This window comes from Amblyraja radiata, chromosome 20, assembly GCF_010909765.2.
Source record: "Amblyraja radiata isolate CabotCenter1 chromosome 20, sAmbRad1.1.pri, whole genome shotgun sequence".
In the NCBI taxonomy this organism is placed as follows: Eukaryota; Metazoa; Chordata; class Chondrichthyes; order Rajiformes; family Rajidae; genus Amblyraja; species Amblyraja radiata.
Window position 1 is genome coordinate 34,828,283 of NC_045975.1, and position 13,541 is coordinate 34,841,823.

The 13,541-nt window shown below is 46.4% G+C and overlaps 1 protein-coding gene across 2 annotated transcripts in view; it reads left to right on the forward strand.

The window, feature by feature from the left end:
- The first annotated feature begins 456 nt into the window (after positions 1-456).
- slc1a2 (solute carrier family 1 member 2) overlaps positions 457-13,541 on the forward strand; it is a 105,176-nt gene continuing 92,091 nt past the window's right edge. For both annotated transcript variants that reach the window (XM_033039252.1, XM_033039253.1), the window contains exon 1: positions 457-955. The gene's annotated coding sequence lies outside the window, so the exon portion shown is untranslated. The remainder of the gene's footprint in view (positions 956-13,541) is intronic.

Below are 13,541 nucleotides of genomic sequence, written 5' to 3' on the forward strand. Positions count from 1 at the left end.
TCTCTCTCCCCTCGTCTCTCTGTTTGCCTCTCTCTTTCTGTGAATCTCCCCTCTCATTCCTCTCTCCTTATCTGAGTGTCCTCTCCCTATCTCTCCCTTGTCTCTCTCCACGTCTCTGTTCTCCCACTCCATCTACGTGTGTGCCTTATCTCTGTTACTCTATCTGATCTCTTTCATCTGTGTGTGTGTGTGTGTGTGAATGAGAGAGAGAGAGATATGGTAGCGCCCTTTGCAACATAGAGGCGCTAATCAAAGGTGCATATTATGTGCAGAGATAATCAGGAAACCAAAAATAGAGGTGCAAAAAATTATCGGATGATGTATTAAGGAGTGTGGAGAAGGGGGTGAGTGTGGGAGGGAGCCGGCGGCTGGCGATGTGTGCACGGTATTTTAGGACGAGGGATTCACCGGGGAATCGGGAGGCGTGGGTGATGTCAGCGGGGGAGAGAGGGGTTGGTTCGTGTCAATCGCAGGCAGCGCGCACGCTGCTTTAATGGTGTCATCCGTGCGTTCACCAGGCACAGCAGACACATACCCAGAGCAGGACGCAGGCAGGCTCCCAGACTATCTGTCCCGTCGCTGGAGCCGAAGAAATTCCGCGGCAGAGCGGGAACGAGGGCTGTCAGAGCTGCTGTGGGGAGATCCCGGAGACTTCCCTGGAGATAGGATTATCCTGCATCCGTAGCCCGCACCAACACACACACACACACCGCAAACACACACACAGACACCACAAACACACACATACTCCACAAACACACACATACACACACACACACCGCAAACACACACACAGACACCACAAACACACACATACTCCACAAACACACACACACACACACCGCAAACACACACACACACACTACAAACATACGCACAAAGGAAACCCAGCCAGAAGGAGCAAGTCTGGGGATTGAAACCCTGCTCGCAGAAGAAAAAGGAACAAGCGTGCAAGGTGAGTTTTGCATTTATTGCTTTTGTTGATGACTGGCGACGGTGATACATAGGCCGGCTCCCCGCGTTACCCCGAGGGAAGGGGGGGAGCCCTGGAGGGCTGTCCGATGTAAGAGCCCGGGGGGGGGTTTGCTGAGATTTCTGACCGCGGGGCTCGGGTTGTGGTGAGCTTCGCCGTGCGCCAGCGAGCAGCTCGCAGCCTCTGATGGAGAGAGGCGGTGGAGCATGTGTGGCGGAGCGCTGGTGGCAACGAAGGATGCTCAGGTGAACTTGGTGCGCGGTGATTCTGTCTTGTTCGGCTTGCTGTCTCCCGGTACAGAACACTCCTGCAGCGGATCCGATTGTCAGCAGCCGCTAATGGTGGCGAATGAACACTGCCTATTTCCAAATCTCCCTCTCCCACTCACCCTCTCTCTCTCTTTCTCTCTCTCTCTCTCACTCTCTCTCTGTCTCTCCCTCTCTCTCTCCTCCGTCTCTCTCTGTCTGTCTACTCTCTCTCTCACACACACATTATTTCCCACTCTCTCTCTCTCATACTCTCTGTGTCTATCCCCCCTCTCTCTCTGCCTCTCTCTCCTCCATCTCTATCTCTGTCCTCTCTCTCTCTCTCTCACACACACACAGAGACTCTTCCCCCCCTCTCTCTCACACACTCTCTGTGTCTCTCCTCTCTCTCCCTCTGCCTCTCTCTCCTCCATATCTCTCTCTCTCTCTGTGTCTACTATCTCTCTCTCTCTCTCTCTCTCTCACACACTTCCCTCCCTCACACACAGTGTGTTTGACTCGATTGGATTTAATTACTTTGAGCATGCTTGCCAGTTGGACCCAGTAACCATTTAAAATAAATCATATTTTATATTAGTGAGCAGTAATACCGCGGGCAGAATGACCCGGGGCAAGAGAGGGCTGTTGAATTCACCAGCGAGAGGAGGAAGGCTCAGGGATATGGAGAAGGAAGGGAGCCCGGGATCAGCAGTGGTGGTGGTGGTGGTGGTGGTGGTGGTGGTGGTGGTGGTGGTGGTGTGTGGGGTGTGGGGGTGGGGTGGGGGGAGAACACACGAGCTAGTCTGTCACTGTGGGACAGGGGATTATGCGCTTTAGCCGCACATGGACTCGATGTAAAAGACTGTCTGGGGAGACTGGACTGAACGCTACGACGTAGCAGATGTGGTGCCGCGCCGTGAACTGACCCCGGGATTACTGGGGCATGAACCCAGCGCCAAGGCGACAAGGAGAAGAGAGGAAATTCTGCGTCGCGTCTGCCTCAACCCCAGGGGCACTGGGCTGGGTTTGGAGCTGGCTTTGGCCGCGGGTGTCAGGCTCAGGCTCAGGCTCAGAGGCCAGGCAGGCAGGCACGGGTGCGCGGCTTCTACAGAAAGTCTGGGCAGGCACTGACTGACATTCCACAACGCTTCTCCAGTGAGCGAGGCTGCCTTATCTGCAGCGCACAGAGGCAGGTGTTTATAGTCAGTCACACGCACACATACATCGCTGAGTGTGTTCACTTCGCTCCATGCATGCAGCACGGCAACAACAGTTTTACGATTTAAAAATGCAATAAATCATGGTGGCGTTTGACTGCATAGTTGGCTTGAAATGGTTTATTGAAATGCCTGCCTGAGCTACGAGATTCGGTCTGAAGAAGGGTCTCGACCCCTGATTCTTTTTCTCTCGAGATGCTGCCTATCCCGCTGAGCTACTCCAGCATTTTGTGTCTATCTTCGGTGTAAACCAGCATTTGCAGTTCATCCCTACACTGGGAGGGAGATTCGCTGTTAATCTTGCTGCTAATTCTTACGGGACGTTATCCACTGATCCAGAAACTGAACACTCAGTTTCTCTGTGCCATTATTTGCAGGTACACAAAAATGCTGGAGAAACTCAGCGGGTGCAGCAGCATCGATGGAGCGAAGGAAATAGGCAACGTTTCGTGCCGAAACGTTGCCTATTTCCTTCGCTCCATCGATGCTGCTGCACCCGCTGAGTTTCTCCAGCATTTTTGTGTACCTTCGATTTTCCAGCATCTGCAGTTCCTTCTTAAATATCATTATTTGCAACCTCGTCTTTCATTTATCTCTCGTTTCGCTCCTCTGGTCCTCTCGAAATTGCATTCGCTCATCTATGTTTTGTTTGTATCAAATAATCTTTTTTTGGGGGGGGGGGGGGGGGGGGAGATTAATTTCCTGATTTGAAACCCGTTCCCAATATATATTGCTGTATATCGGGGGCGGGGAAGGTGGGAAGATTTCTAATATCCCCGGTTTCTCGTGGGAATATAAACCATGGAATGAAAATAACTTTATTCCTGACATAATCTGAACACAATTCTCACTTAGTAGGGCATGTTTACAAATACCATCTTAATTTTTACACGGGAAAATGAAAGATTTGTTATGAAGTGTGAATTGCGTTCAGATGCATTAAGACTCTGGATGAAAAATTGACGTTAATTTGCTTAATTTTTATTTGACTGTCAATTGTTTGACCATACAGATATTGCACTAAACTTCGGGATTTACAAATTGGGCAACAGGGCAGTGTGTGAGATGGAAGATTTTATATCAATTTAACGGTCTGTACAGAATCCCCCGAGAAACCTTGGTCCTATCGATGTACCAGCATGTGATGCAAAGATATAATAGAACAGGTATTGGGAATATGCAATAAAACAATACACTCTGGAAATATTTTTCAGTAACAAAGAACCGGATTATTGTGTTCACTGGTGGGTTTATATGTCTACATGGACCAGACGGGGAAACAGTAAACGTGTCCGTTCTGACCTGCCTCCACCATTTTCTTTGCATAGTCCAGCAGTAGACAGGTGGACAGAGGAAATAGAGACCAACAAAACATGTAAGGGAGCCTCGCTAATTGAACTAAAGCAGCGTACTGCGGTCGTGCAGAATAACCCACCCGCTGGTAATACTGGCACCTGTCACCCCTGCCGGTGCTGGGTGGTCGGGGGGCTCCAATCGCGACCCTGACAATGTAGCTACCGGCTGCTCGTTGTGTAACATCGGTGCACATCATAGTCAGTAACAGCACCCCCTTCCCAAAACAGAAAACAGGAAATAATAAGCGCCCGAAGAAGGGTCCCGACCCAAAACGTCACCTATCCATTTTCTCCAGAGATGCTGCCTGGCCCGCTGAGTTACCCCAGCATTTTGTGTCAATCTTTCATAAAAATAGTCAAATTAGTACCAATGATCAGCATTGATCAATGGCAACATCTATAAGTTAATACATCCGTGTGTGTGTGAGTGCATGAACATGTGAATGTATGTTTAGGCTTATGGTTGTCACGTGTACCGAGGTACAGTGAAACGCTTTGTTTTGTCTGCTATCCACTCAAGTGATAATACTATACATAATACAATCAGGCCAAACGCAAGTACAATAGGTAGAGCATAGGGGAAGAGACAGGGTGCAGGATATCGTTCTCAGCATTGTAGCACATCAGTTTCAGAGACAACCTCCAATGTGTGTGTGTGTGTGTGTGTGTGTGTGTGTGTGTGTGTGTGTGTGCGCGTGTGTGTGCGTGTGCGTGCGTGTGTGTGTGTGTGTGTGTGTGTGCATGTGTGTGTGTGTGTGTGTGCGTGTGTGTGTGCGTGTGTGTGTGTGTATGCACATCTGTGAATATCTGTCTCTCTGTGTTATACAAGAGTGGGTGGGTGGTGTCTCTGTATGTGTGTAGGAGTGAGTGTGTATGTACAAGCGTGAATCTGTGTGTATTTGCGAGTGTGTGTGTAATTGTGGATATTTGAGAATGTGCCTTGTGTATTTGTTTGCGTGTGTGTGAGAGAGAGCGAGATGAATGCACTTGCCTGTGGAATTCTAATGAAGAAGTGCGGTAATCAATCTTCACTCTGAAGCTGGGAGGTCATACATCTGACTTTAAATGGGGTGGGAATGGCTCTGGCAATGGCATCATCAGCCACACATGGAGAAACCCACAGACAGTTCATCTCCAGGAAAAATTACCTGGTATTTCAAAATCTGTGGGTGAATAAATAAAAATCACACAGATAGCACATTTTATTGAAATTGATTGTGTTCGAATGTAATAGGTAATATAATTGCCGTCTATTTAGAATTTAAAAGGCTGTTTACAAAATATGAAAATAGGAGCCTTGTTATTAAATAAGCAGTTACAGTAGAGATAAAATGGTTCGGTGTTATTAAACTGGGAAGATTTATACAACAGTGCGCCCCAGGGTTCAATGTTAGCACCAGTAGTGTTTTGATATCTTGTAATAGCCTCGGCCAGAGTAAACAGGGGATCATTTGACACAAATCTTTAAAAATTCACAAGCATTGCGGATTATAGCAACACATCGCAAGAGAGCATGTGGATCAGTGAAAGAGGCAGACACGAGGCATAAAATATTTAACACAGTGAAGTGTGAAGAAATGCATTACTGTAAGAAGAATGTGAAGGATACAATATTGACTTTGTTTTAAGGAAAGAGCCAGGAGTGTGTATTTCACATCTTTGGGGATAAATTGAGAATGAAGAGGATGCAGAGATTTACTGGTGTCAGAGACTTCATCTGTGGGGAGACTGGAGAATTCTGTATTTGTTCTTAGAGTAAGGATTTGATAAGTGAGTTCTAAAGCCCTCAACAATTTAGATAGCGGAAGAAGTATTTACAAAGTGAGTGGAGCCAGCAATGCATAGACAGAAATTTAAGTCAATAAAAGAATCACAAAGAAAAAATCTTCCATTCAGTTAGTTGCTATGATTTGGAATGTGCCGTCTGAATGAGGGCAGAGGCTAATTTAATATTAACATTCAAAGATAAATACTGGGGGGGGGGGGGGGGGCATAGAAGGCTACAGGGTCTATGGGAATGGTGCAGGAGGATGGAAGGGGTGGAGTGCCTCCATTAGTTAATTGAGCATTGCAGGGCTGGTATTACTATTGACAACGGCACCAAAACTCAAAGGAATTTCTTTGCCAAGGAAGCAGGAAAAGGGTTCACGAAGAGGTTAATATTCCACAATGTCATTGCAAGGCTCTTTTGGAACCTCGGTTTGTTGCAATATATCAGAGGCAAGTGTCAAAAATCCCATTGCGGATGTTGGGTGGGTCTCATCCTTAGCTCCGTACGCACAGATATCTGGGTCATCCACTCAATTAAAGAAGGAACGTCTATTCGTTTGAGCTTAGTGCCAACTCAGCCGGTCGCAAAATATATCACGACCAATAAACTACTTATTGTTTAGTAACCGTAGGAAATGAGGCAAAGAATGCACAGAGAAATCCCACTGGCAGCAGTGTGACAATGAGCTGAGGATCTGGTCCAATGATGTGGTTGAGGGAAGGGTTTTGTGCAACACAGCTTTGAGAACTCCCCACTATTCCTTGAGTAGCGCCTAAGGATCTTTTACATCCAGCCAATGGGGCAGAATGACCATTGACACAGCCTCTCATCCAAAAGATTCCTCATGCCTCCTTCATCCCCGTGCATTGTCCCTCTACATTCTCTGCCTTTGTGAGTTTGAGTGAGATTGAATCTGACCAGTGTTGAGCCAAGCCTGAATGTGTCGCAAACTGTGCATTCATTCCCTTTATGCTTTCATTTTGCTGAACCAACATATGGCTTGCCCAGGTCTGTGGTAGCACAGTGCACAACTTGCATATCAGAGCTCCAGGAACCCAGGTTTGGGCCAGATCGCCAGTACTGTCTATGTGGAGTTTACACCTTCTCCAGGTGACTGCAATGGATTCCTATCAGTGCTCCAGTTTTCTCCCACATCTCAGGAACATGCAGATAGGCAAATTAATTGATTATCTTAAATTGTCCTTATGCGTAGGTGGAGGTCAAACCTGGGAAGCTGATAGGACCATTGGGAGAATACAATGGGATCAGCTTAGGATTGGTGTAAATGGCTGTTTGGGGGCTGACAGGTGCAGTTTGCCCAAAGGGCATGTTTCTACTCTGTACGACTCTGTGATGTAATAAAGATCTATAGGTACCCAGCTTTCTTCTGCCCTGTGGGTAGTAACAAGAGGTTGCCCAGGCAGTTTGAAATACCTTTCTCCACGCAGGGGACTGGAGGCATCACACCTTTCTCCAGTCCAACACTTGAGCTTCTGCTTAAGAAACAAACAGAAGGAGATCATAATCATGGACTGAAACTGGCCTTTCGGCCCACCACGTCCATATCCTGGCCTTTTTGTCCATCTACACTAATCCCAATAACATGCATTAGGTTTGTTTACTTCTGTGCCTTGTCTAATTAAGTGTCCATCAAAACACTTCATAAACATGGTGATTATACTTGATTCACCACCTCCTCTGAATTGCAAACATCAACCACTTTCTGAGTAAGAAATGTACCCTCAGATTCCCTTTACATCTCCTTCCTCTCACCTTAACCTACATAGTCTTGTTTTAGATACCCTTATCATGGGGAAATGATTTTGACTCTCATATTTATAATATTCAAAGTATTTTATATTTCTATTGGGTCACCCTCAAGCCTCCTCCACTCCAGGGACAACAAGCCCAGCCTATCCAATCTCTCCCTGTAACTAAAGTCCTCCAATCCAGGAAACACCCTGGTGAATCTCCTCTGCACTCTCTCCAACACAATCCCATCCTCCCAATGCAGCAAGTGTGGACTCACAAATACCTTGTAAGGTTCAACATAAAGCCCCAACTATTATATATTGTGTCCCAATATGTAAAGGCGAGCATTCCTTCTTCACTTCCTTACTGATCAGTTTTTCCATAGTCTTCCAGAGTTTGGTTTATCGGTGAAGTCAAAATCTTTCACTTGGGTTTATTAACATTGGAATAGATAGACTGTACATCATTAGATTCCAGGAGCTGTGCATTCGATTAGATTGTGGACACAGTATGCAGTAGCTCGTATACATAACTCTGTTCGCTTAGCTTTCCATTGTATGTTGACGGAGGTACAGATTCACAAATCAATCAATGTGTCAACTAATGAACAAGGATTAAAAAAAATGCAAGCAAAACGCTTGGGCTTCCACAGCCTGCATCTACTCGAAGAATCGATCTGAAATGCAAGAACAAATATAAATAACATCTGAGGTCTGAAATGTCTCAAATGCAGAAATAAAAATAGAGAGGCTGGAAACTTTCAGCAGGTCAGTCAGCGCCTCTGGTAAGAGAAACAGAGCAGATGTTTCAAGCTGAAGCCTTTCTGCAGAACAGATAAACGGAGTGATTTTCATTTTGGGTTATTGTCACGATCATCCCAGGGGCATGAGCAAGATTTGATTTCCTCATTGCAAGGCAGGTAAAGAGAGAAAATGACCAAAAAAATGAAAAGGTTGATTCTGGAATTGGAAGCACCAGGAAAACCTACACAGGATGGTTCACTTTAAGGAAGGCATGATGATGGGTGAAGACTTTGAAGGGCAAAATACTTCTTCAAGTAATTGTGGAGAAGGTGCTTTCACATGCCGAGGGTCCAAAGCCAAAATAATATAAATAATACTAAAATAATATAATATAAATAATACTAGAATAATACTAAACATTATCAATGGATCAACTATGTCTAAGTTGCAACAAGAACTTCATAAGTTGTGGCTGCAACTGGGAAAAGACCAAGAAAATCATGGAAAAGTATTTATTCAGGTCAGTAATTTTCAAAAGATAATTGTTGGCACATTGTTTCCGAGGAGTAAACATAAAGGCATTTGAAAATATTCAGGACATTTAAATGATACGGTTTAAACAGAAGTACGGGGAATTATCTCAGTAACAACGGTTGTGGCAGCATCGGTTTGTGGGTCTTTCTCAAGCATGGGGGAGTCTGGGGCCACGGAATAGGCGAGAAAGCAGCAAGCACAAAGAGACCAGAGATAAGAGGGATGAGCAAGGAAGAGATCAGAGACCCCGGTGAGAGGGAGACCAAGTCCCAGCAGAGGGTGAGTGGAAGATCAGAGTTTCTAGGAATGAGTGGGAGAGAGACCTGAGGCAACAGGGATGGGTGAGAGAGAAGTCAGAATCCCCAGGAGTGGACATAAAACAGACCAGTGATGCTGGGAATGGGCGAGTGGGAGATCAGAGGTGGTGTTGGTGGGAGAGATGGGGGTCAGTGGCCCTGTGAGTGAGTGAGTGAGTGAGTGAGTGAGTGAGTGAGTGAGTGAGTGAGTGAGTGAGTGAGGGGGAGATCAGAGACTGAGGGACAGGGAGTGAGGGGGGAGATCAGAGACCTGGGATGGGGTGGGGGTGGGGGTGGTGAGGGGGGGGGGGGGGAAGATATCTGGGAGTGGGAGGTGTGGGGTGGGGGATGAGAGGGGGATCAGAGTCCTGGGAGTCAATAATCAATAGTGCTTTTTCTTGTCACATATGTTAATTGTTAACACAGTGAAATTATTATCCTTACAAACAGTCCAGTAGAGTATCGCCAGACCCCCGATCCCCGTTTAGCAAGTGTACGGGAATAATCTACTGAGCCACATGCGATGTGTTTTGGCGCCATGTTCAAAGTCCATGCTCTCATTCTGTGGGTGGGGGGTGGGGGGGAATAAGAGACCTGGGAGTGGGTGAGGGGGATATGAGAGATCTGGGAGTGGGTGAGACAGAGGCATAATCTTCACATCTTCTAGAGCTCCCAATGGGAATGTGACTTGTTTAAAGACATTGTACAGAAACGGGAAGATCCCACTGAACCACCGCCGTTAGAACTGGCCAAAGCTTGTGCAGTTGCCCAAGCAACCAGTGTTAGGATGAGAGAATTAGAAAGATATTTCATCTTTACATTTACAATTTGGTTCACTCTTGGATCATATCTTACACGGTATTTTTGTTTCCTGGTCGGGAAAGAATCCAGTCAACTCCATTGAGCTGCAAAACCTGACATCCGAGCCTGCATGTCCGATTCTGGATACCTTGTTAATAACGAATGTCAGGTGCTGCTGCGCCCCTCAGTTAAAGATCAGCAGCAAAATGCCCAACCTTCTGGAGTGAATTCCGAAGCAGACCAGTGAGACCAGTCCAGCTGGTTGCTGTTTTTGCAATGGCTTAATTCATCAGTTTAAAACCACTATTTCGCAAGAGGAAGATCATTTTTCAACAGCCCTGGTTCAGACTAAGCTGCAAAAAAAAAGTAGAGGAAAATTAAAACATCCGAGAGGAAACCAACATTGTTCAGAAGCCCATTTGTACACTACCTATGCCACAAGTATACACACTTCGGTGCACGAGTGCTTATTAACTGCAAGTGCACTGACAGGCGAATTGATATTAACATTTAAAAATAATTTTTCATATGATATAGTCAGTCTGAAGAAGGGTCTCTACCCGAAACGTCATCCATTCCTTCTCTGCAGAGATGCTGCCTGTCCCGCTGAGTTACTCCAGCATTTTATGTCAACCTGCGATTTAAACCAGCATCTGCAGTTCTTTCCTACACAAGTAAAAACGAGAGTTAAAGAACAATGAATGAAAGATGTGCAAAAAAGTAATGATAATAATGGAAACAGGCCATTGTTAGCTGTTTGTTGGGTGAAAATGAGAAGCTGGTGCGACTTGGGTGGGGGAGGGATAGAGAGAGAGGGAATGCCGGGGCTACCAGAAGTGAGAGAAATCAATATTCATACCACTGAGCTGTAAGCTGCCCAAACAAAATATGAGATGCTGTTCCTCCAATTTGCGTTTAACCTTACTCTGACAATGGAGGAGACCTAGGACCGAAAGTTCTGTGGCGGAATGAGAAGGAGAATTAAAGTGTCCAGCAGCCTGGAGATCAGGTACATACAGTAGATACATAGATACATAGACAACAAGTGCAGTAGGCCATTCGGCTCTTCGAGCCAGCACCACCATTCAATGTGATCATGGCTGATCATTCGCAATCAGTACCCCGTCCCTGCCTTCTCCCCATATCTCTTGATTCCGCTAGCTCGAAGAGGTCTATCTAACTTTTTTTAATGCATCCAGTGAATCGGCCTCCACTGCCTTCTGAGGCAGAGAATTCCGCAAATTCACAACTCTCTGTGTGAAAAAGTATTTCCTCAACTCAGTTCTAAATGGGCTACCCCTTATTCTTAAACTGTGGCCCCTAGTTCTGAACTCCCCTAACATCCGAACATGTTTCCTGCATCTAGCGTGTCAAATCCCTTAATAATTTTATATGTTTCTATAAGATCCCCTCTCATCCTAAATTCCAGTGAATACAAGCCCAGTCGCTCCATTCTTTCATCGTATGACAGTCCCGCCATCCCGGGATTAACCTCGTGAACCTATGCTGCACTTCCTCAATAGCAAGAATGTCCTTCCTCAAATTAGAAGACCAAAACTGCACACGATACTCCAGGTAGGTAGATAGGTGAGTTCAGGCGGCCTGAACGAAGGTGTTGCGTGAAACGATCGCCCAGTCTGCGTTTGGTGTCGCCGATGTATAAGAGCCCACATCTTGAACAACAGATACAGTAGATGAGGTTGGAGGAGGTGCAAGTGAACCTCTGCCTAACATGAAAGGACTGTTGGGGTTCCTGGACAGAGTCGAGTGAGGAGGTATAGCGACAAGTGTTGCACCTTCTGCAGTTGCAGGGGAAGGTACCAGGGGAGGTGGTGGTTTGGGTGGGAAGGGATGAGTTAACCAGGGAGTTGCGGAGGGAACAGTCTCTGCAGAAGCCGGAAAGCGGTCGAGATTGGAAAATGTGACTAGTGGTGGAATCCCATTGGAGGTGGTGAAAATTTCGACGGATTATTTGTTGTATACGATGGCTGATGGCGTGGAAGATAAGGACAAGGGGGACTGTCTCTGTTGCTACTAGGGGGAGGGGGAGCAAGAGCGGAGCTGTGGGGTACCGTGGAGACACGAGTGAGAGCCTCATCAATTATGGAAAAGGGGAACCCTAGTTCCCTAAAGAATGAGGACATCACGGATATCCTAGTACGGAACACCTCATCTTGGGCGCAGATGTGGCGTAGACAGAGGAATTGGGAGTCTTTGCAGGTAGCAGGGTGGTAAGAAGTATAGTCGACCTGAAATGTCACCCATTCCTACTCTCCAGAGATGCTGCCTGTCCCGCTGAGTTACTCCAGCATTTTGTGTCTACCTTCGATTTAAACAAGCATCTGCAGGTGTTCCCTACACTCTTCCACCCCTGGTTCAGGAGGAATCTGAAGGAACTAATGGTGGGTGGTTTGTGAGATGGTGCACTCCTTCTGCTGCTTACGCAGGGTCCTGTGCGTTGCCAATGCCCAGGTTCGAGGTTCTCAATGCCATCCAAATGCTCCTTCTCGACTTTGAGTGCTCACAGGGTCAGAGACGGCCAGGAGGCACTGGGGATGCTGCATCTTTTCATGGAGGCTTTGAGCACAGCCTTGAATCAGTTCCTTTGTTTGTTATATCCGCTAACCAAACGGAGGTGGTGGTGAGGTCCTCAGTGAGTTCATTGGAGCACAACAGGAGAGGAGCTGGCTACTGATCATCGGCCTCTCTGGTCTAGCGATGGGTCCACATTTAATGGGAGAATCAATGGATTCATCCAAGCCATGGATCAGCAGTCTACCCTCCCTAATGACAGTCCCCCACACTGTCTCCCCAAGGAACCGGCACATGTAGTCTAGCCAAGCCATGGATCAGCAGCTGATTAGCGACTGATGTGGTGGCGACAGACTAACCATGTGATATATCCTCATTTAACTGGTGTAGTGGCAGACCAACAGCCTGTGCCTCTCAACTACTCACTCCAAAGCTTTCTTGCACTGAAAAGATCCCCAAGTAATCACACCTAGTGGTAGATCAGGCACTTATATGTGGCCTAGCCACAGGTCTACTGCTAATACAAGCGATCCAATTGCCCAAGTTGTGTGGTGTCTAAACTTCTGTACAAGATGCCGGGTGAAGGAGGCAGCCAGCAGAACAGTCACAGTCACTCGGTGTCTTATTTTGATAAGATATGTCCGAAGCACAAACTTGGTCTGTCCCTGTAGAGTTTGCATGTTCTCCCTGTAACCATGTGGGTTTCCTCCAGGTGCTCCGATTTTCCCCCATATTGTAAAAATGTACAGGTTTGTAGGTTCATAAGTTCATAAGTTATGAACAAAATTAGTCCATCGTCTACTTAGGTTAATTGGCCTTGGTAAAATTGCCCTTAAGGTGTATGAAGTGTATGAGTATGTGTATGTGAATGATTCATCTATGGTTAGCATGGGCTAGGTGGGCTGAAGGGCCTATTTCTACGCTGTATCTCTAAATTAAACTTAACTCTGAACATAAACTAAATAAGGGTGTAGATGTTGGAACCTCATGAAACCTCCTGAATCATGAATGTAGGATCAGATAAACCTGTCTGGCAGCAGCTGCACTTCCAGACAGATAACCACCAAAGATTGTGGAGATGCTTGTCATGGATTGGTTCCCTGAACCTAAGTCCCATTAAGAAGGGATGGGGTAGGCAAGGAGAGGTGCCTAATGCTCAGTACATGGTGGTATTTGACGATGGAGGAACAGGCTTACGATACAATACGATGGAACTTTACTTATCCCGGGAGGGAAATTGATCATAAAACACAACGAGATACGAAAGATGAAATCAAAGCTAAAATAATCAAGGTTTGCTCCAGGGGAGCAGCCTTGTCGAG